The following is a 23,164-nucleotide window of genomic DNA, read 5'->3' as shown; positions in this document are numbered from 1 at the left end:
TCATCCCCTGAACATGTTCTTCCTCCTATCCCCTCCACACACCCTCACCCAACCTGCCCCCTCCCCACAGGTACCTGGCCCTGGTGTCGGGATTGGCCTCTGGAGCCGACTGGGTTTTCGTCCCCGAGTCTCCCCCTCCGAAAAACTGGGAGGATATCATCTGCCACAGGCTGAACGAGGTGAGTGAGGGAGCTTAGGGGGAGGGTTGGGGAAGGAAGGTAGGCGGGTGGGGTGGTGAGGGGGAGTGGCAAAGGGGGAGGAATGGTTGAGGAGAGGAAGGGGACGGGGGAAAGGTAAAGGGAGCAGACAAGACCGGTGATGAGAGCGAACATTAGGGGTGTGGGAGGAAGGGATTGGGGAAAGGAGAGAGTAAGGAAGAGTGAAGAGCAGAGGGAGGAGTTGTAGAGGGGAGGGTGCTGGGGTGCGATTGGTAACAAGGGAAGGAGATGTTTGGGGGGTGCAGAGGGGTAGAGGGTAAATGTGGGCAGGGAGAGGGGACTGTGGGAGGATGAGGCTAGGGGTAGAGGAGGGAGTGGAGGCATGAGAGGGAGCAGACAGGAGGGATCGGAGGTGAAGGAAAAGGTGTGTGGAGGAAGGAGGAGTTGGAGAAAGGTGATGGAGTGGGGAGAGGGAGAAGAAGGGAAGTGGGGAGCGGGGAGTGCGGGGAGGCTGGGACGTGAGGAGGAATTGGCTGAGGAGGGAGCAAACATTCATGACAGGGAGGAGACTGATATCTTCCTCATCCCCCCTGTCCTCTCTCCATCCCCACCCCACACAGTCCCGTCATCGAGGGTCGAGACTGAATGTGATTATCGTGGCTGAGGGAGCTGTCGACCAAGATGGAAAAGCAATAACCTCGGGATACATCAGACACGTAGGTTAACCCCCAAACCCTTCCCACCTTCCTGAAACCATTCCGTCGGATTCACCCTCCCCACAGATACACCCTGCTACATGAAAGCACTCCTCCCTTACACAGAAACAACCCATGTTTCCCCACAACTACACCCCTCCCTGCATATGGAGAGATCCTTCTCCTCCCCTCCCTCCTCTCAAATGCACACACATCCAAAGATCCCCCCCTCTCCTCCCTACCTCCTCACAGATATACATCCATCCCCAACATTGTCCCATTTTTCTCTCTCGCACACGCGCGCACACATACACACCTGACACTGTCTCAAAACACACTCTCCCAGCATTAGGAACAGAATAAAGTTCCCTCCATCTCTCCCTCCTTCCCATCCTCATCCCCCCCCTTTTCTCCCTCCCTCCCTCATCCCCTCCTTCCCTCCCTCCTTCTCTTGTTCGTGCTCTCTCTCTCTCCCTCATTCTCCCTCTCCCACTCCCCCACCCTCTCTTCCATTCTCTCTCCCACCCTCTTTCCCTCCCCTCCCCCCTCTCCTTGCCCCCTCACCCCTCTCCTCCTCCCTCTGTCCCCTTCCCCTCACCTACCTTCTCGCCCTTCTCGCACACAGATGGTCACCCAACGTCTTGGTTTCGACACACGAGTCACTATTTTGGGACATGTACAGAGAGGGGGCACTCCCAGTGCCTTCGACCGCATCCTGGTAAGGACTTGTAAGGTGGCGGTACCACCGTAGGGGCAGCAAGGAAGGCGAGTGGGAGTGCCGGGCGAACATGGCAACAGAAGGGATTGATGTGGGAGGAGGCCTTGCGGGGGAGAGCCGTGGGAGCGGGCAATGTCAGTTCATTTTTTTTTGCTCAGGTTGTTGACTTTGATGTTCATTCTACATTTCCTCTCACCCTTCTTTCCCATCCACTCTAATCGAACACCTCTTTATCCACCCATTCCCTGCCACTCTTCCCTGTCCCATCCTGCCTGCCTGCCTTCAACCCTCGCACTCCCACCCCCTCCAACACTTTCTATCCCCCTTCTCAACCCCCTCTTCCTCCCCTTCCTCCTCCCTCACTCTCCCCATCTCTCTCCACCTCCCCCCTCTGCCCCTCTCTCCCACCTCCTGTTACCACTCTCACTTCCCCTCTCTTCACCATACCCCCTCACTCCCCACTCTTGCCCCCTCTCTTCCACACTCTCTGCCCTTCTTTCAATACCTCCTCTCCCCCACACTCTCTCTACCTGCTTTCTAACCCCTCTCCACCCTCTTTCACTCACTTCTCTTACCCTCTCACTCAACCCTCTCTCTGCTCTTCTTTCTCCCCCTCCTCCACTCTCATCCCCTCTCCCCACCTCCACTCTCATTTCCTCTCTGTCCCACCACTCTTTACCCCATCCATCCCTCTCTCCCTTGCTGTATCCCCCTTGATCTCTCCCCTCCCTTTCTTTCTTTTCCCTTCCCTCTCCCCCATCTCACTCCTCCATCCCTGGCTCCTCCCTGCCTACCTCCCCTTGCTCTCTTGCTCACCCTTTCTACCGCTCTCTCCCCCGTCTCCCGCCTCCTTCTCCTCCTCTCTCTCTCTCTGCCTCTCCCCCCAGGGCAGTCGGATGGGAGTGGAGGCAGTCATGGCCCTTTTGGAGGCCACCCCTGCCACCCCAGCTTGTGTGGTGAGTCTGTCAGGGAACCAAACCGTGCGTCTCCCTCTGATAGAGATGGTGCAAATGGTGAGTCTGAACGATGTTGTGGTGGGGGAGAGGAGGGAGGAGGGGATAGTTGGGGGTCATTGGGAAGATCAGAGGGGAGAGATGGGGACTATGAAGGTGAGATTGAGCTGGGAGGAGCTGCAGGGGAAGGTAGAGAGAGAGGTGGAACAGTTGGGGATTGGGGGAGGATGTGGAGTGTGTGGGGGTTAGAGGGAGATGTGGGAAAGTGGGAATGGGATGGGGAGGGAGGGGACAGGGTGTTTGGGGCCGTTGGGGAGATTGGAGTGGTGGGAGGAGGAGCTGATGGGAGGGAGATGGAGGAGGGTGAGCTAAGGTGGGTGAGGATGGTGCTGAGGAAGAATTGAGGTGGTGGAGGGATGTGAGGAGGGTTAAACAAGGAGATGGGTGGATGTGATGAGGTGGAGAGGAGGGGATGGGGAAGATGTTGAGCGAGGAAGAGGTGTTATAGTTACTTGGTTTGGTGTTGAGGCTACGAGGAAGCACAAATTACTTTGACCCCCTCCCAAAGTCTGTGAGGTGGCTCTGTGGGTCGGGAGTGATGGTGGACTGGTGGGTGGTGAGCGGATGGACCCCGTGACGTCTGTTTTCCTCTCAGACGAAAGATGTTACCAAGGCAATGGAGGAGAAACGGTTCAGCGAAGCCATGAAACTCAGAGGAAGGTGATTGCTACCTTTGGTTTGGAATGTGGAATCGTTGGTGGAGGGGGGTGGGGAGGGGAGGATACGAATGGGGGAATGGTGAAGGAGGGGTTTTGGCCAAGGGCCTGGGGTGTGAGCTGTGGTAGACAAGCAGTTTGGTCATTGTCCAGAGCTGTTCCTCTCCATTTGCCCCTTTCCCCACCCCATCTCTCTGGAACTTGCATCCCACACCAAGCTCTCCAGGAGAAGGACCTTCACCCCCTTGTTTCTACAGCTCCAACCTCCCTTCTCCACACAGAATATGTTATCCCAAAGCCTCCACCACCTCCAACTATGGATTGGATTTGTACCATGTACTGTGATACAGTGTCCTCCACACTGTTCATACAGAACAGATAATTACACCGTGTACTGAGGTAGAACAAGGTAAAGCAATAATAGCATGCAGTTACAGAGAAAATACAGAGCAGACAATAAGGTGCAGGATCATCATCATAATGTGCCGTGTCATGGTCTTACCATGATTGTTCTTGGCAATTTTTTCTACAGAAGTGGTTTGCCATTGCCTTCTTCTGGGCAGTGTCTACACAAGATGGGTGACCCCAGCCATTATCAGTACTCTTCAGAGATTGCCTGCCTGGCGTCAGCGGTCACATAACCAGGATGTGATGTGCACCACCTGCTCCCATGGCTTTATGTGACCCTGATGGGCAGGGGTTTGGCTAAGCAGATGAAACATCTTGCCCAAGGGTGACCTGCAGGCTAGTAGGGAGAATGAGCACCTTACACCTCCTTTGGTGGAAACGTATCTCCACCCTGCCACCCAAGATCATAACGAGGTAGTTTGGAATTGGTTTATACAGTGAAAAGTTTGTCTTACATACTGTTCCACCAGATCTGATCATTACATGGTGCATCAGGGTAGAACAAGGTAAAACAATAACAATGCAGAATGAATCTATGGAGTCCTGAAGAAGAGTATCCACATGAAACGTCAACTGTTCACTCTTTTCCATAGATGCTGCCTGACTTGCTGAGTTCCTCCAGCATTTTGTGTGTGTTGCTTTGGATTTTCAGCATCTGCAGACTTACTCGAGTTTATAAAACAATAATTATTATGTATGCGCGGAGCAAGAAGGATTTAACTTTTTTTTTACTGAGCCATGTTAGCCACTGCATACTCTGAGCGATTTCCAGTGCGGGAGCGCAGCACCGGGCCCGCTGAGACGAAAACCGCGCAAAAAGTCCAACAGCACAAATTTCGCTACTTGACCATGATAATGCCGTATTTTTGTTTCATTGCATCTTGCTTGCCGCAAAATCACGCCTGGACGGCTGGCTTTAGGAGATCGAATCTGGTGTCGGAAGTGCGTTTAAGCATTATTTCAATGGATGATGCACCTGTGAATTCGTTTGCGGGAACCCGGTAATAGAAAAGGAAATGGCTTACTTTTATCATTAAGTCACCGTGTGTTTGTAAAGGTTTCGTTTCACTGTCCATTCTGCTCGTCAAATAAGGCATTTGTCAAGGCCGAACTGCTGACGGATACCAAATGTGGCAAAACAGACCGCAGTTTAGTGATGGTACTTGTAGAGGAACATGACGAATTAGTGGGCAATCTCTCTAACCACATCGAATGACCAAAATGTGTCCCCAGCACAGTCCAAAATAATTGATGTGGATGCGCTTCCACGGGGAATCGGGCCAGACCCATGGTTTAAAACGTGGGGGGGGGGGGGGGTCTTTGGTAATGCTTTTTGGGTTTGCTGACATCTACAGCTTGATGAACACCAGGCTCTTAATACTGGTGTCCATTTTAAGCAAAATCACACAATAGGATAAATCTTTTTTTTTAACTGAGTCATGTTAGCCGTTGTACACACTGTGAAACTTAGCGACGAACCCGGGCCCACCGGGACAAAAATGTGCTCATTCGAAAGCCCGCGCAAAAAGTGAGCTTTCCGCACGTCTGGGGCCCAATCGATTCAATGGGCGATCGATCGCATGCGCACTTGCCATATTCTCGCAATCAATCCAATAAAATTCATCCCTCCCGCTATAGATGGGAACCACAGAGGAAGGAAATAACTGAGAAAAAAACATGAAATGTCCATCCTGCTTGGTACTGATGAAGTGGCCGGTGCACCCCGTGGACCGCCACTGGAGGGCAGCTTCTCTCTATGCCTTCCTGGTGAATCTTCTCTTGGTGAAGCGTTCTTGGTTCATGTGCAGGGACGCCAGATTCATCAGCGGAGGACGCTGCTGTCGCTTCCCTGAGACCCTGTCAGATCACTGGCCAGTATGATCAAATATCGCCGTTTGTCAGCTCAAATTCTGCCACTCGACCGTGATAATGCCAGACGGCTTCATTCTTTCTGGGAGACGCGCGTGTAGACTGTGTGTGTGTGTGTTTGGCACCAAACATTCACAACCTTTGCTTCATGGCCTCTTGCTTGTCGCAAATTCGCTCCTGGACAGCTGGCTGTAGGTGATCTAATCTGGTGTGTGAAGTGCGCTTAATTCGGCGGGCGAGGCACCTGTGAATTCGTTTGGGATCGCCCGATAATGGAAAAGAAAACGGCTTAATTTTGTCAGGTCCGCCCGTGTTGGTTTAGAAAGATCTTGTTTCACTGTTTGCACTGCTCGCTCTGCCAGGCAATTTAATATTGCGTGATATGGACCCATAACATTCTTTTCCACAAACACCTTGAATTATTCACTTGTGAAAACTGGACTATTATCGGATAATGATCATTTCCGAAATACCAAAGGTGGTGAAGACCGACCTCTTAGTGATGCGGAGTAGTTGTGGACGAATATGATGCCTCTATCCACCTCGAATGGGCATTCACAATAACCAGAAACGTGTCCTCAGCATGGTCCAAAATAAACGATGTGGATGGTTTAAGGTGGGATTGGAGGGCGGGGGCGGCGGGGGGGGGGGTCTTTGGCAATATTTTTTGGGTTTGCTGACAAATATGGTTTGATGAACACCATGCTCTTAATATCGGTGTCCATTTTAAGCAAAATCACACATAACTACTTGCCAATGCCTTCATTCTCACCACACCTGGATGAGCATCATACAAACGCTTGCGGCCTGGGGTGGGAGAACCACTACATGACCGCTCCATAATATGCAGCCATCCTGCAGGCTCAGTTCATGTTGTTGGTTTGTGAATGGTTGAAATTAGGGTGGGGAGCTGGTGGGCTAGCCGACATCTAGTTCTCTTTTCACCTGTGGCAGGAGTGGATCCCGGGCGGTCAAGGATGTCTCCGATTGGGTCCACTCCATTCTAAAGGGCAGTCAGAAGTCGTATCAGAACCAATGACAGATAGGAAATGGAAGGAGGTCCTGAAGAGACAATATAGGAAACAATAGAGACAATATAAGAAAGTTGAAAAGCAGGACCTCTCGGGTATTAATCTCTGGATTGCTGCCTGTGACATTGCCAGTGAAGATAAGAATATGATGATTTGGCAAGTGAGGAATTGGTGCAGGGGGCAGAATTTCAGATTTTTTAATCATTGGGATTGCTTCTGGGAAAGGTATGACCTGTACAAAAAGAACGGTTTACACCTAAATCAGAGGGGGACCAATATCCTTGCTGGCAGGTTTGCTAGAGCTGTTGGGGAGGGTTTAAACTAATTTGGTGGGGGGGGGGTCGAGGGTGGGTGGAAATCGGAGCGATAGGGCAGGCAATGGGACAGTTGGTATACAAGCAGATGCAGCATTTAGTGAGACTGTGAGGAAGGACAGGCAGTTGGGCATCTCTGAGACATGGCTGAAAGATCATAGTTGGGAGCTTAACATCCAAGGATGCACATTGTATTGAAAGACAGGCAGGTAGACAGAGAGGGTGGGGTGGCTCTGTTGGTAAAAAATGAAATTAAATCATTAGAAAGAGGTGACATAGGATCAGAAGATGTAGAATCCTTGAGGGTAGAGTTAAGAGGCTGCAAGGGCAAACAGACCCTGATGGGAGTTATATACAGACCTCTGAACAGTAGTCAGGATATGGGGTACAAATTACAATGGGAGATGGAATGGGCATGTCTGAAGGACAATGTTACAACAGTCATGGGGAATTTCAATATGCAGGTACATTGGTGCTGAATCCCAAGAGAGAGAATTTGTAGAATGTTTTTTAGAGTAGCTTGTCATTGAGCCCACTCAGGAAAAAGACAATTCTGGATTGGGTGTTGTGTAATGAACCAGATTTGATTAGGGTAAAGGAACCCTTAAGAGGCAGTGACCACAATGTGACAGAATTCACCTTGCAGTTTGAAAAGGAGAAGCTAAAATCAGATGTATCAGTATTACAGTGGAGTAAAGTGAATTACAGATGCATGAGAGAGGAGTTGGCCAAAATTGATTGGAAGGGGACACCAGCAGGAATGATGGCAGAACAGCAATAGCTGGAGTTTCGGGGAGAAATTCAGAAGGCAGAGGATAGATGCATCCCAAAAAGAAAGAAGTATTCTAAAGGGAGAATGAGGCAACCCTGGCTGACAAGGGAAGTCAAAGACAGCATAAGAGCAAAAGAAAGGGCATATAATATAGCAAAAGAATATCGGGATGGTAGAGGATGGCAAGCTTTCGAAACCGATGGAAGACAATTAAAGAGGCAGTCCAAAGAGAAAAGATGAAATATGAAAGGTCAAATAGACAATAATATAAAAGAGGATACTAAAAATTTTTTTTTGGATACATAAAGTGTAAAAGAGAGATGAGAGTGGATAATAGACCGCTGGAAAATTACGCTGGAGAGGTAGTAATGGAGTACAAAGAAATGGCAGATGAACTCATTAAGTATTTTGCACCAGTCTTCACTGTGGAAGACACCAGTAGTGTGACAGAAATTCGAGAGTGTCAGGGGAAGTTGCTGTTACTAGGGAGAAGGTTCTTGGGAAGCTGAAAGGTCTGAAGGTAGATAAGTCACCTGGACCAGATGGACTCCACCCCAGTGTTCTGAAAGAGGTAGCTGAAGAGATTGTTGAGGATTTTTCTAGAATCACTAGATTCTGGATTGGTTCTGGAAAATTGGAAAATTACAAATGTCTCTCCACTCTTCAAGAAGTGAGGGAAGTAAAATGCAGGAAACTATAGGCTAGTTAGCCTGACTTCAGTGGTTGGGAAGATGTTAGTGTCCATTATTAACAATGAGATTACGTGGTACTTGAGGGACATGGTAAAATAGGCTGAAGTCAGCATGGTTTTGAGGAAATATTGTTCTGTCAAAAAATTTAAACAAGGGGGTTGCCTAAGATAATTTGAGAGAATGTAGTTGGATGAGATTCAGCAACATACTGAACTATAGGCCTGTTTAAATTTTTTGACAGAACAATATTTCCTCAAAACCATGCTGACTTCAGCAGATGTTGTTTACTTGAATTATCAGGCAGGCTTTGACAAGGTGCTGTACATGAGGCTGATTAACAAGCCACAAGCCCATAGTATTACAAGAAAGATTCTAGCATGGATAAAGCAGTGGCTGATTGGCTGCTGATGACTAGAGGTGTTCCACAAGGGTCGGTATTGGGACCACTTCTTTTTACATTATATGTCAATGACTTGGATGACAGAATTGATGGCTTTGTGGCCAGGTTTGTGGAAGATACGAAGATAGATGGAGGGGTAGGTAGTGTTGAGGAAGCAGGGAGTCTGCAGAAGGATTTAGACAGATTAGGAGAATGAGCAAAGAAGTAGCACATGGAATACAGTGTCAGGAAGTGTATCGTCATGCAGTTTGGTAGAAGACTACTTTCTAAATGCAGAGCAATTTCAGAAATCATAGGTGAAAAAGGACTTGGGAGTACTTGTGCAAGTTGAGTTGGTGGTGAGGAAGGCAAATTCAATGTCAGCATTCATTTCGAGAGGACGGGAATATAAAAGCAAGGATGTAATACTGAAGCTTTATAATGCATAGGTCAGACTGCACTTGGAGTATTGTAAGCTGTGTGGGGCCCGTTATCTTAAAAAAAAATGTGCTGACAATCAAGACAATACAAAGGAGGTTTGTGAGATTGATGCTGGGAATGAAAGGATTGACATATGAGGAGTGTTTGATGACTCTGGTTCTGTTGAAGTTTAGAAGAGTGAGGGAGGGGGTGGAGAGCTCATTGAAACCTATCAGATAAGGAAAAGCCTGGAAAGAGTGGATGTGAAGATGATGTTTCCTATAGCGGGAGAGTCTAGGACCAGAGGACACAACATCAGAGTAGAGGGATGTTCCTTCAGAGCAGAGATGAGGAATTTCTTTAACTAGAGGGTGGAAAATCTGTGGAATTTATTGCCACAGATAGCTGAGGAGGCCAAGCCATTGGGTATATTTAAATCGGAGGTTGATAGGTTCTTGATTAATCAGGGTGTCAAAGATTACAGGGAGAAGGCAGGAGAATGGGATTGAGAGGGATAATCTTCTTCTTCTGGCTATTCATTCCATAGGATGATGATGGTTCCTTTCATTCAGTTAGTGGGGTGGTACCCCACTCCTCAGAAAGGAACAGCGTGTGTGTGAGTGGATTTTAGGTGAGTAGGGGGTTGCACAGGTCCAGACCCACCCTCTCGACATCCCCTCCCGGATCCAGCGGCATGGTGGGGTCCAAGACGGCTGGGGGAAGTTCTGTTGCAGTGAATGGCCAGACCAAGCTTCGATGCAAGGGATGCCCTTTCCACACTTCACGGCACATGTTTGCTAGATGGCCGTTGACCCTACGAGAGGGTCCATCCGCCCTTTGACAGGTCTTGTTTTTCATCCTGCAGGGTGTCTAGCCACCCTCCTCACCAGGCAGGCCTGGTGGGGGAGCCGGTTTAGTCGCCGACCGCTCGACCATGCGACAGGTAGTACTGGGTTACATGGTACCAGTAGCACTCAGACAAGAGGGATAATAAATCAGCCATGATGGAATAGCAGAGCAGACATGGGCTGAATGGCCTAATTCTGCTCCTATATCTTATGGTCTTATAGATTGTAAGGTTAAGGGTCCGACTTGTCATAGAAGAGTTCTGTTCAGGAATCTGATCACAGTGGGGTAGAGGCTGTCCTTGAGCCTGGTGGATCGTGCTTTCAGGCTTTTGTATCTTCTGCCCGATGGGAGAGGGGAGAAGAGAGAATGTCCGGTGTGGGTGGGGTCTTTGATTATTCTGGCTGCTTCACTGAGCAGTGAGAAGTGTAGACAGAGTCCATGGAGGGGAAGTTGATTTCTGTGATGTGCTGAGCTATGGCCACAACTCTCTGCAGTTTCTTGTGGTCACAGGTAGAAAGATATCCTTTCTCTCTGGTCCAATTAGAGTTTTCTATTAGAATCTTAGAATCACACCACACAGATAAAGGTCCTTCAGCCCAACTGGTCCATGCCGACTGTGTAGCCCAGTGAGCTAGTCCCATCTGCCCGCCTTTGGCCCACAGTCCTCTAAACTTCTCCTATCCGTGTACTTATCTAGATGTCCCTGAAACATTGCTAATCTGTCCGCCTCAACAAAGAAGATTATCGCAGGTTACAACGGGACATTGACAGAATGCTGAGCTGGGCTAAGAAGTGGTAGATTGAGCTCAATCCAGGAAAAAATGTGAAATAATTCACTTTGGAAGGTTGGATTTGAAGGCAGAATACAAAGAGCAGAGGGATCTTGGAGTCCACATCCATAGATCCCTCAAAGTTGCTGTGCAAGTTGGTAGGGTTGTTAAGAAGATGTATGTGGTGTGCTGGTCTTCATTAGTCGGGGGATTGAGTTCAAGAGTCATGAGGTAATGTTGCAGCTCTTTAAAACCCTGGTTAGACCACACTTGGAATATGATAACACATACAAACTGCTGGAGGAACAGTTGACATTTCGGGCTGAAACCCTTTGACAGGACTGGAGAAAAAAAGCTGAGGAGCAGATTTAAAACGTAGGGGGCAGAGAAACACAAGGTGATAGGTGAAACCTGAAGGGGGAAGGATGAAGTAAAGAGCTGGGACATTGACTAGTGAAAGAGACAGAAGGCCATGGAAGAAAGAAAAGGGGGGAGGAGCACCAGAGGGAGGTGATTGGCAGACAGGGAGATAAAGTGAGAGAGGGAGAAGGGAATGGGGAATGGTGATGGAGAGGTGGGGGGCATTACTGGAAGCTTGAGAAGTCAATGCTCATGCCAATAGGTTGGAGGCTACCCACATGGATTATAAGGTGTTGTTCCTCCAACCTGAGTGTGGCCTCATCGCAACAGTAGAGGAGGATTGACACCAGAATGGGAACGGGAAGTGGAATTAAAATGGGTGGCCACTGAAAGATCCCGCTTTTTTTGGCATACTGAGCATAGGTGCTAGGCGAAGCAGTCTCCCAATCTACGTCGGGTCTCACTGATGTACAGGAGGCCACACTAGGAACACCGGACACAGTAGATGACCCCAACAGACTCACAGGCAAAACGTCACCTCACATGGAAGAACTGTTGGGGACTGAATGGTAGTGAGGGAGGAAATGTAGGGGCAGGTGTAGCGCTTGTTCCACTTGCACGGAAAAGGTGTCTCTTCCTTGGAGTATGGTGTTCAGTTCTGGTCACATTATTATAGGAAGGATGTGGAAGCTTTAGAGATGGTGCAGAGGAGATTTACCAGGATCCTGCCTGGATTAAAGAGCATATCTGATGAGGAAAAGTTGAGTGAACTAGGGGTTTTCTCTTTGGGGCAAAGGAGAGTGAGAGGTGATTTGATAGAGATGTACAGGATGATGAAAGGCATAGAACAAGTAGGTAACCAGTGCCTTTCTACAAAAGAAGAAATGGCTAATACTAGGGAGCATAGTTTTAAGGTGAGTGGAGAAAAGTACGGGGAGAGATGTCAGAGGTAGGTTTTTATTTACATGGAAAATAGTGGAAGTGTGGAGGCGGATACATTAGGGACTTTTAAGAAACTTAGATAGGCACATGGATAATGGAAAGATGGAGGACCATGTGGAAGAGAAGGGTTAGATTGATCCAGGAGTAGGTTCAAAGGTCATGGGCCGAAGGTGTTGTAGTGTTCTATGTTCAACTACTGTTTCTGGCAGTTCATTCCAAATATGCACCAACCTCTCTGTGAAGAAAATTTCCCTGACGTTCCTTTTAAATCTCTCATCTCTGATCTTAAACCTGTGTCCTTTTGTTTTTACCCCACCCCCACCCCCCAGGAAAAGACTGTACTTTCACTCTGTCTATCCCCTCATGACATTATATATATACCTCTATCAAGTTGCCTCCTCAATCTCCTAAATTCCAGGGAATAAAGTTTACAGTTGCGCTACCACTCCTTATAACTCAGACCTCCAGGTCCAGGGAACGTTCTGGTAAATCTTTTTTGCACCCTTTCTAGTTTAATAAAATCTTTCCTGTAACAGGGCAAATTGTGGAGGGTGGGAGCGGGTAGGGTGGAAGGAAAGCAGGGAGGGGTAGAGACACAATGAAAACTGTTCCTCACTCCTCTCCCTTGCTGACCTTATCTCCTCTCTCACTTCCCCATCACCCACCTCATATCCCAACACACTCTTCCTCCCTCCCCTCTGACCTCTTGCCCCTCCCCTGACTCCTTAATGCTCACCCTCCCCTGCCTCAACCCTCCTTCTTTACCTCTGTCTCCACTCTTATCCCTTCCTTCTCATCCCTCCCCCCTCATTCTTCAAAGCTCACCCCTCACCCTCTGCTCCTCACCCCTCCCCCTCTGCACAGGAGTTTTGAGAACAACTGGGACACTTATCGACTCCTCTCGCACTACGACCTTCCCTCCACCAAGGTAAGTGAGGGCGAGTCTTCCGGACCCAGGGGTGGGAGGAAGGAAGGTCCCACACCCAGGGTGTGGTTGGGATGGAATCCTCTGGGTGTAGGGAGGGAGCCAGGAGTGGGGAAAGACTGCCTGATGCATAGGCAGGGTTTGATGGGGCGGGAGTAAGAAAGGGAGAGAGGGGTGTATCTGTGGTAGTCCCTGTCTACAGGGTTGTTTTGTGACAGCAACTCAGTGACTGTCCCCCACTTCTTCCCTTCCCCACACTTCCCTCCCCACTCTCTCCCTATTCTGCCCCCTCCCACCTCTCTTTCCCCATCTGTATCACCTCTCTCACCCCCATTTTCCCCAATCTCCCCCTCTCTCACCCCTCCTCTTTCTTACCCCCCTTCTCTCTATCACTTCCCCTCCCTCCTTCTCCCCTCTTCCACCCTCCCCCAGAGTAACTTCACCCTGGCAGTGATGAACGTGGGGGCTCCTGCAGCCGGCATGAATGCTGCTGTCCGATCCGCCATCCGCGTTGGGTTGACACAGGGACACAAGATGTTGGTTGTCCACGATGGCTTTGAGGGCCTGATCAATGGAGCGGTGAGTGACTTTCGGCATTTGGGAATCCCCTGGAGCTGGGGAGCTTGAACCTACAATTGGATCCTAAAATCTGGAAACTGGATCCTGGATTCTGTATCCTAGTGCAGCACATAACAGGCCCTTCGGTCCACAATGTCTATGCCTAACACAATGTCAAATTAAACTAAATTTGTTCTGCTTCTCTCTCCATTCCCTGCACATCCACATGTCCATCTAACAGATTATTTAGATGCCTCTATTGTATCTGCCTCCACCGCTACCCCTAGCAGCATATTCCAGACATCCATTGCTCTTTTTAAAAAAAAAACTTGCCTCACACATCTCCTTTGAACTTAACCCTTCTAGTATCAGATTTCTGAACCCTGGGGAAAAGATACCTGTCTACTCTATCTATGCTTCTCATGATCTACTCTATCTATGTCTCTGGCTGTCTATTTGATCTCTGCCTCTTATCACCTTGTACACCTCTATTAAGTCACCTCTCACCCTCTTTCACTCCAGAGAGAAAAGCCCCAGCTCACTCAACCTTTCCTCATAAGACATGCTCTCTAATCCAGACAGCATCCTGGTAAATCTCCTCTGCACCCTCTCTAAAGCTTCCACATCCTTCCTATTATGTGGTGACCAGAACTGAACACACTATTCCAGGTGTGGTCTAACCAGGGTGATGAATTCAATCCTCTGACTAATGGGTTTGAGAGGGAAAATAAATCAGCCATGATCAAATGATGGAGCAAATTCAATAGGCTGAAAAGCTGAATCCTGCTCCTATGTCTTATGGTTTTAATGAAGTCCAACACACCATACAGCTTTTTAACCACCCTATCAACTTGTGAGGCAACTTTGAGGGATCTCTGGATGTGGACCCCTAGGTCCCTCTGTTCCTCCACACTGCTAAGAATCCTGCCATTAACCCGCATTCTGCCTTCAAACTCGACTTTCCAAAGTGAATCACTCACACTTCGCCGGGGTGAACTCCATCTGCCATTTCTCAGTCCAGCTCTGTATCCTGTCAATGTCCCATTGTAACCTATGATAACCTTCTCCACTATCCACAACTCCACCAACCTTCATGTCATCTGCAAATTTACTAACCCACCCTTCCACTTCCTCATCCAAATCATTTATAAAAATAACAGAGCACAGGTCCCAGAACAGATCCCTGGGGAACACTACTAGTCACCATTGTCCAGGCAGAGTAACTCTGCATCTACAATCACCCTCTGCCTTTCATAAGCAAGCTAATTCTGAATCTACAGAATCCTGACTTTCTGAATGAGCCTATCATGGGAAACCTTATCAAACACCTTACTAAAATCTGTACACACCACATCCACTACCTTTCTTTCATCAATTTGTTTTGACACTTCCTCAAAGAATCTATTCAGGCTCCTGAGGCATAACCTGCCCCTCACAAAGCCATGCTGACGATTCTGAATCAAACTATGCTTCTCCAAATGTTCATAAATCCTGTCTCTAAGAATCATCTCCAATAGTTTGCCCAGTACTGAAGTAAGACTCACTGGTCTATAATTCCCAGCATTATCCCTACTCCCTTTTTTGACCCAAGAAATAACATTTGCCACCCACCAGTCACCTGCGGCCAGTGAAGACACAAAGATCATCACCAAGGACGCAGCAACCTTTTCCCTTGCTTTTCATAGTAACCTGGGGGTATATCCTGTTCAGCCCAGGGGACATATCTAGCCTAATGTTTTTCCAAAGGAACAAGAGGCCTTTATGAACCTTTGTCTGTGCTGTGAGATTCTAAGAATAATAGAAACTATAATTGGACCAGAAAGCATAGGGTGTGGAGAAAAGATATCTTTCTACCAGTGACCGCAAAAACAAACTGTGAAGAGTTGTGGACACAGCTCAGCACATCACAGAAACCAGCCTCCCCTCCATGGACTCCGTCCACACTTCTCACTGTCTCAGTAAAACAGCCAGAATAATCAAAGACCCCACCCACCCCGGACATTTGTTCTTTGCCCCTCTCTATCTGTAACTGTGACACTTTATTCTGCATTCTGGTATTGTTTTACCTTGTTCCACCTCAACACACTGTGTAATGATCTGATCTGTGTGAAGAGTGTGCAAGACAAGCTTTTCATTGTATCTCAGTACATATGCCAATAAACCTGTTCCAATTCCACACCAACACCTTGGGTACCAGAGTAAATCTGAGGGTGGGGAGCCTGAGGTGGACAATCCATGTTCCAAGCCTATACTGGTATCTGTCCCCCACTTTTCCTTCACTACATTTATGACTGCATTGGCACTGCTTCCTGCATGCATGCTGAGCTCGTTGACTTATTAACTTTGCCTCCAACTTTCACCCTGCCCTCATGTTTACCTGGTCTATTTCCGACACCTCCCTCCCCTTTCTAGATCTTTCTGTCTCTATCTCTGGAGACAGTTTATCCACTGATGTCTACTATAAGCCTACTGACTCTCACAGCTATCTGGACTATTCCTCTTCTCACCCTGTCTCTCGCAAAAATGCCATCCCCTTCTCGCAATTCCTCCATCTCCACCGCATTTGCTCTCAGGATGAGGCTTTTCATTCCAGGACGAGGGAGATGTCTTCCTTTTTTAAAGAAAGGGGCTTCCCTTCCTCCACCATCAACTCTGCTCTCAAACGCATCTCCCCCATTTCATGCACATCTGCTCTCACTCCATCCTCCCGGCACCCCACTAGGAATAGGATTCCTCTTGTCCTCACCTACCAACCCACCAGCCTCCGGGTCCAACATATTATTCTCCGTAACTTCCGCCACCTCCAACAGGATCCCACCATTAAGCACATCTTTCCCTCCCCCCCCCTGCATTCCGCAGGGATCGCTCCCTACGCAACTCCCTTGTCCATTCGTCCCCCCCATCCCGCCCCACCGATCTCCCTCCTGGCACTTATCCTTGTAAGCGGAACAAGTGCTTACACATGCCCTTACACGTCCTCCCTCACCACCATTCAGGGCCCCAGACAGTCCTTCCAGGTGAGGCGATACTTCACCTGTGAGTCGGCTGAGGTGATATACTGCGTCCGGTGCTCCCGATGCGGCCTTCTATATATTGGTAAGACCCGACGCAGACTGGAAGATCATTTTGCTGAACACCTACGCTCTGTCCGCCAGAGAAAGCAGGATCTCCCAGTGGCCACACATTTTAATTCCACATCCCATTCCCATTCTGATATGTCTATCCGCGGCCTCCTCTACTGTAAAGATGAAGCCACACTCAGGTTGGAGGAACAACACCTTATATTCCGTCTGGGTAGCCTCCAACCTGATGGCATGAACATTGACTTCTCAAACTTCTGCTAATGCCCCTCCTCCCCCTCGTTACCCCATCCGTTATTTATTTATACACACATCCTTTCTCTCACTCTCCTTTTTCTCCCTCTGTCCCTCTGACTATACCCCTTGCCCATCCTCTGGGTTCCCCCCCCCCTTTTCCTTCTCCCCGGACCTCCTGTCCCATGATCCTCTCGTATCCCCTTTGCCAATCACCTGTCCAGCTCTTGGCTCCATCCCTCCCCCTCCTGTCTTCTCCTATCATTTCGGATCTCCCCCTCCCCCTCCCACTTTCAAACCTCTTACTAGCTCTTCCTTCAGTTAGTCCCTGATGAAGGGTCTCGGCCCAAAACATCGACTGTTCCTCTTCCTAGAGATGCTGCCTGGCCTGCTGCGTTCACCAGCAACTTTTATGTGTCTAGCCTGAGGTGGAGTTAGTCCTTGCATTCCACATCCTCCACATTACCTCTCCACTGTCTACAGGTCAGGAGTGTGATGGAACACTCCTCACCTGCCCGGGTGGAGAGTAATCCATGTACTCCGACATCCACCACATTATCTTTCATAAGACTGTAAAGTATAGGAGATGATTTAGGACATTCAGAACATGTGATAATATACCAATACAGTACCAATTTGGTGAGAGTGTTTGGCATCTGAGGGGAGAAGGTGGACTCAGGTGGGTGGGGAGAGGCTGATCTTCCTGATGGGTCTGGGAGTGAATCAAGAACTGGGGATGGAATAGGGATAGGAGAAGGAAGAAAAAGTGGGAGGGGGTGAATCTTCAAATGTAGGTGAGGAGGGGTCCCTTCCAAGGGATGTTGGTTTATCTCATGAATCCTCCACCACCCCAGCCCTTCAGAGACAGGATGGAGGAGATGTCTGAGTTACGTCGAAGTGGGTGTGTGAGTGAGTGAGGAGGGGATGAAGTGATTCACTTCGATTGTTTCCCTGCAGATCGAAGAGTTCGGCTGGGCTCAGGTCAGTGGCTGGACTGGAACAGGGGGAGCAAGCCTGGGAACCAAACGGTGAGTGGTGTCCTGAGGTAGGGTGGGGATGGGGGAGTAGGAGGGGCTGGTGTGAGAGAGGGAGTCGGGAGGGAAGGGGAAGGTGGAGGAGTGGAGGAAGAGGGAGATAGGTGGGGTTTGGGCAGGTAGGGGGTGGGAGGTGGATGACTGGAGGGACACACATGTATACTGATGTGGCAAAATTAATCTCTTCCCCATACTTTCTTTCCCACCATCACTTCCCTCTCCTCTCTCCTTCCCTCTTCTGCTCCCCCTCTTCTCTCTCCCTCTCCCCTCTACTCCCCCCTCCTTATCACCCCTCTCCTCCTCCCCCGCTTCCTTCTCCACCTCCCACCTCCTTTCCTCCCCCTCCCTCCCTCTCTTCTCTCTCTCTCTCTCTCTCTCAGGGTGCTACTGCCAAACACTGGCCTGAGATTGTTAAAAACATCACCAAGTTCGGCATCAACGGACTCCTCATCATTGGAGGTTTTGAGGTGTGAGGGAGGAGAGGGACTGGGGAGGGCGAGGAGGGGAGCAAACCCTCTTGACACACTGACTCTTCCCTTTCTGCCTAACCCACTCTCCCTCTCTCTCGCCCCCTCCCTTTCCTCTCTCTCTCCTCTTTCTCCTTGCCCTCCCTGCCACCACCTTCTCTCACCTCACCCCTCACCTCCCTCTCCCTGTCCCTCTCTCTCCCTTCTCCCTCCCCATCTCCCCCCTTAGCCCCTTTCTCTCTCTCCACCTTCTCTCACCTCACCCCTCACCTCCCTCTCCCTGTCCCTCTCTCTCCCTTCTCCCTCCCCATCTCCCCCCTTAGCCCTTTCTCTCTCTCCACCTTCTCTCACCTCACCCTCACCTCCCTCTCCTGTCCCTCTCTCTCCCTTCTCCCTCCCCATCTCCCCCCTTAGCCCCTTTCTCTCTCTCCACTTCTCTCCTTTCTCTCCCTAACCCCATACTCTCCCCGGCTCTCTCCTTCTCTCTCTCCCCTCTCACCCTCCTCCATCTCTCCGTAGGCATTTTTGGGCGCTCTGGAGCTTCTGGGACGGACGCTCCCACTATGAGGAGCTGTGCATTCCCAGTGTTGGTCATCCCTGCCACTGTCTCCAACAACGTTCCAGGCTCCGACTTCAGCATTGGGGCAGATACAGCCCTCAATGCCATCACCTCCGTGAGTCCAAGGGCCCATGCCAAAACCATTTAAACTGCTTACTCTCATTGACCAGCACTGACATCATTGCCTTCCACACCCCTACTGAAAACTGCAAGGGTAAAAAAAACATAATGGAAATCATATATGACAGACGTGGGGTTGAGATTGCAAATTGAGCTGGAAAAGGCATGTAATAAAGATAATGACACAACTGTAATGGGGGAATGCAAGGGTATTAGGAAAATTAGGTTTGGTGTCGGATTGCAAGAGGGAGTTTGTTGAATGCCTACAAGATGGCTTTTTAGGGCAGCTTGTGTTTGATCCTACTTGGGGAAAGCCTATCTTAGATTGGGTGTTGTGTAATAACCCAGATTTTATTAGGGAGCTTAATGTAAAGGAACTCTTAGGAGACAGTGACCATAATGTGAACTGAATTCGTACTGTAATTTGAGAGCGAGAAGCATAACTCTCTTTCTCTCTCCTTCTCCCCCTCCCCCCCACCCCCAGACTTGTGACAAGATTAAGCAGTCAGCAGCGGGGACCAAGCGGAGGGTGTTTGTCATTGAGACGATGGGGGGGTTACTGTGGCTACCTGGCCACCATGGCCGGACTGGCAGCGGGCGCTGATGCAGCTTACATCTTTGAGGAGCAGTTCTCCATCCACGACCTTCAGGTGGCGGGGGGAGAGGGTGTAGAAAAGGGGGCAGGGGGGTGGGAGGAAGAGATTGAGGGGGGGGAGGAGTTAATAAGGATGGGAGGGTGTTGGGAGGAAGGGGGGAGGGTGTTGGGAGGAAGGGAGGGGGATGTTGGGTGGAAGGGAGGGGGATGTTGGGAGGAAGGAGGGGGATGTTGGGAGGAAGGAGGGGGAGGGGGGAGCAAGGAGGGAAGTGGAAAGAGGGGGGAGGGGAGGGAGGAGGAGAGGGGGAGGGAGGAGGGAAGAGAGGGGGAGGGGGGAGGGGGAGAGGGGGAGGGAGGAGGAGGGGGAGGGGAGAGGGAGGAGGAGGGGGGAGGGGAGAGGGGAGAGGGAGGAGGAGGGGGAGGGGAGAGGGAGAGGGAGGAGGAGGGGAGGGGAGAGGGAGAGGGAGAGGGAGGAGGGGGGGAGGGGAGAGGGAGAGGGGAGAGGAGGGGGAGGGGAGAGGGAGAGGGAGAGGGAGGAGGAGGGGGAGAGGGAGGAGGAGGGGAGGGGAGAGGGAGAGGGAGGAGGAGGGGGAGGGGAGAGGGGGAGGGAGGAGGAGGGGGAGGGGAGAGGGGGAGGGAGGAGGAGGAGGGGGGGGAGGGAGAGGGGGAGGGAGGAGGAGGGGGGGAGGAGAGAGGGAGGGGGGAGAGAGGAGGGAAGATTGGAGGGAGGAAGGGAGAGAGAGGAAGGTTGGGAGGAAGGAAGGTTGGGAGGAGGAAGGAAGGGTGGGGGAGGTTCGGATAAGGAGGGGAGGGAGAGTGGAGGAAGGAGGGGAGGGGAGAGTGGGAGGAAGGAGGGGTGAGGGGAGGAAGGAGGGGGTGAGGGGAGGAAGGAGGGGGTGGGGAGGAAGGAGGGGGTGGGGGGGAGGATGGGGGGTGAGGGGAGGGGAGATGGACGGATGGGGGTGAGGTGAGGGGTGGTGAGGTGAGGGAGGGAGGATGGGGAGGTGAGGGGAGGGAGGATGGGGAGGTGAGGGGAGGGAGGATGGGGAGGGGAGGGAGGATGGGGATGTGAGGGGAGGTGAGGAAGGATGGGGTGTGAGGGGGGGAGGATTGGGGGTGAGGGGAGGGAGGATGGAGGATTGGGGATGAGGGGATGGAGGATTGGGGGTGAGGGGGATGGAGGATGGGGAGGTGAGGTGAGAATGGGGAGCTGAGGGGAGGGGTGGGGAGCTGAGGGGAGGGGTGGGGAGGTGAGATGAGGGGAGGGAGGAAGGAGCATGGGGAGGTGAGGGGAGGGGAAGGAGCATGGGGAGGTGAGGGGAGGGGAGGGAGGAGAGGAGAGAGGGGAGGGAGGAGGAGGAGAGAGGGGAGGGAGGAGGAGGGAGAGGGGAGGGAGGAGGAGGGGGGAGGGGGAGGGAGGAGGGAGGGGGAGAGAGAGGGGAGGGGGGAGAGAGGAGGGAAGGTGGAGAGGAAGAGAGGAGAGGAAGGTTGGGAGGAAGGAAGGGTGGGGGAGGTTGGGAGGGAGGAAGGAGGGTGGGGGAGGTTCGGATAGGAGGGGGGGAGGGGAGAGTGGGAGGAGGGTGGGGGGGTGGAGGGGGGAGGATGGGGGGTGAGGGGAGGGAGGATGGAGGATGGGGGGTGAGGTGGTGAGGGGTGGTGAGGTGAGGGAGGGAGGGAGGATGGAGGGTGAGGGGAGGGAGGATGGGGAGGTGAGAGGAGGGAGGATGGGAGGTGAGAGGAGGGAGAATGGGGAGGTGAGGGGAGGGAGAATGGGGTGGTGAGGGGTGGGAGAATGGGAGGTGAGGGAGGATGGGGAGGTGAGGGGAGGGAGGATGGGGTGGGGAGGGTGGTTGGGGAGGGGAGGGGAGGGTGGATGGGGGATGTGAGGGGAGGTGTGAGTGGATGGGGATGTGAGGGATGTGAGGGGATGTGAGGGGAGGTGAGGGAGGATGGGTGTGAGGGGATGGAGGATGGGGGGTGAGGGGATGGTGGATTGGGGTGTGGGGATGGTGGATGGGGAGGTGAGGTGAGGAATGGGGAGGTGAGGTGAGGAATGGGGAGCTGAGGGGAGGGGTGGGGTCGAGGGGAGGGGTGGGGTGGTGAGATGAGGGGAGGGAGGAAGGAGCATGGGGAGGTGAGGGAGGGGAAGGAGCATGGGGAGGTGAGGGAGGGGAGGGAGGAGGAGGAGAGAGGGGAGGGGAGGAGGAGGAGAGGGAGGGGAGGGAGGAGGAGGGGAGAGGGGAGGGAGGAGGAGGGGGGAGGGGAGGGAGGAGGAGGGGGAGGAGAGAGGGGAGGGGGGGGAGAGAGGAGGGAAGGTGGAGGGAGGAAGGGAGAGAGAGGAAGGTTGGGAGGAAGGAAGGGTGGGGGAGGTTGGGAGGGAGGAAGGAAGGGTGGGGGAGGTTCGGATAAGGAGGGGAGGGGAGAGTGGGAGGAAGGAGGGGGTGGGGGGAGGATGGGGGGTGAGGGGAGGGAGGATGGAGGATGGGGGGTGAGGTGAGGGTGGTGAGGTGAGGGAGGGAGGGAGGATGGGGAGGTGAGGGGAGGGAGGATGGGGAGGTGAGAGGAGGGAGGATGGGGAGGTGAGAGGAGGGAGGATGGGGAGGTGAGGGGAGGGAGAATGGGGAGGTGAGGGGAGGGAGAATGGGGAGGTTGAGGGAGGATGGGGAGGTGAGAGGAGGGAGAATGGGGAGTGAGAGGGTGGGAGAATGGGGAGGTGAGGGGAGGGAGAATGGGGAGGTGAGGGGAGGGAGAATGGGGGAGGTGAGGGAGGATGGGGAGGTGTGGGAGGGAGGATGGGGAGGGGAGGGAGGATGGGGAGGGGGGGGAGGGAGGATGGGATGTGAGGGGAGGTGAGAGAGGATGGGGATGTGAGGGGATGTGAGGGGATGTGAGGGGGAGGTGAGGGGAGGTTGGGGTGTGAGGGGATGGAGGATTGGGGTGAGGGGATGGAGGATTGGGGGTGAGGGGATGGGAGGATGGGGAGGTGAGGTGAGGAATGGGGAGGTGAGGTGAGGAATGGAGCTGAGGGGAGGGGTGGGGAGCTGAGGGGAGGGGTGGGGAGGTGAGATGAGGGAGGGAGGAAGGAGCATGGGAGTGAGGGGAGGGGAAGGAGCATGGGAGGTGAGGGGAGGGGAGGGAGGAGGGGAGGAGAGAGGGGAGGGGAGGAGGAGGAGAGAGGGGGAGGGAGGAGGGAGGGAGAGGGGAGGGAGGAGGGGGGTGGGGAGGGAGGAGGGAGGGGGAGGAGAGAGGGGTGGGGGAGGAAGGAGAAGGTGGAGGGAGGGGAGGAGAGTGAGGAAGGTGGGGAGGTAGGAAGGGTGGGGGGTTGGGAGGGAGGAAGGATGGGTGGGGTGGTTCGGATAAGGAGGGAGGGGAGAGTGGGAGGAAGGAGGGGGTGGGGGGGTGGTGGGGGGTGTGGGTGGTGGTTGGGGAGGTTGGGGGGTGTGGGGTGGGGTGGGTGGGTGAGGGGAGGGAGGAGATGGGGAGGTGAGGGGAGGGAGGATGGGAGGTGCGAGAGGGAGATGGGGAGGTGAGGGGAGGGAGAATGGG

At 52.0% G+C, this 23,164-nt stretch overlaps 1 pseudogene; it reads left to right on the top strand.

Annotated features, from left to right (window-relative positions):
* The window catches only part of LOC140193675 (ATP-dependent 6-phosphofructokinase, muscle type-like), a 46,716-nt pseudogene that overhangs the window by 16,601 nt on the left and 6,951 nt on the right, over nt 1–23,164 (top strand).

Source organism: Mobula birostris, unplaced genomic scaffold (genome assembly GCF_030028105.1).
Source record: "Mobula birostris isolate sMobBir1 unplaced genomic scaffold, sMobBir1.hap1 scaffold_691, whole genome shotgun sequence".
NCBI lineage: Eukaryota > Metazoa > Chordata > Chondrichthyes > Myliobatiformes > Myliobatidae > Mobula > Mobula birostris.
Note: the sequence above shows the minus strand (reverse complement) of the source record. Positions and strands in the feature narration are given on the sequence as shown.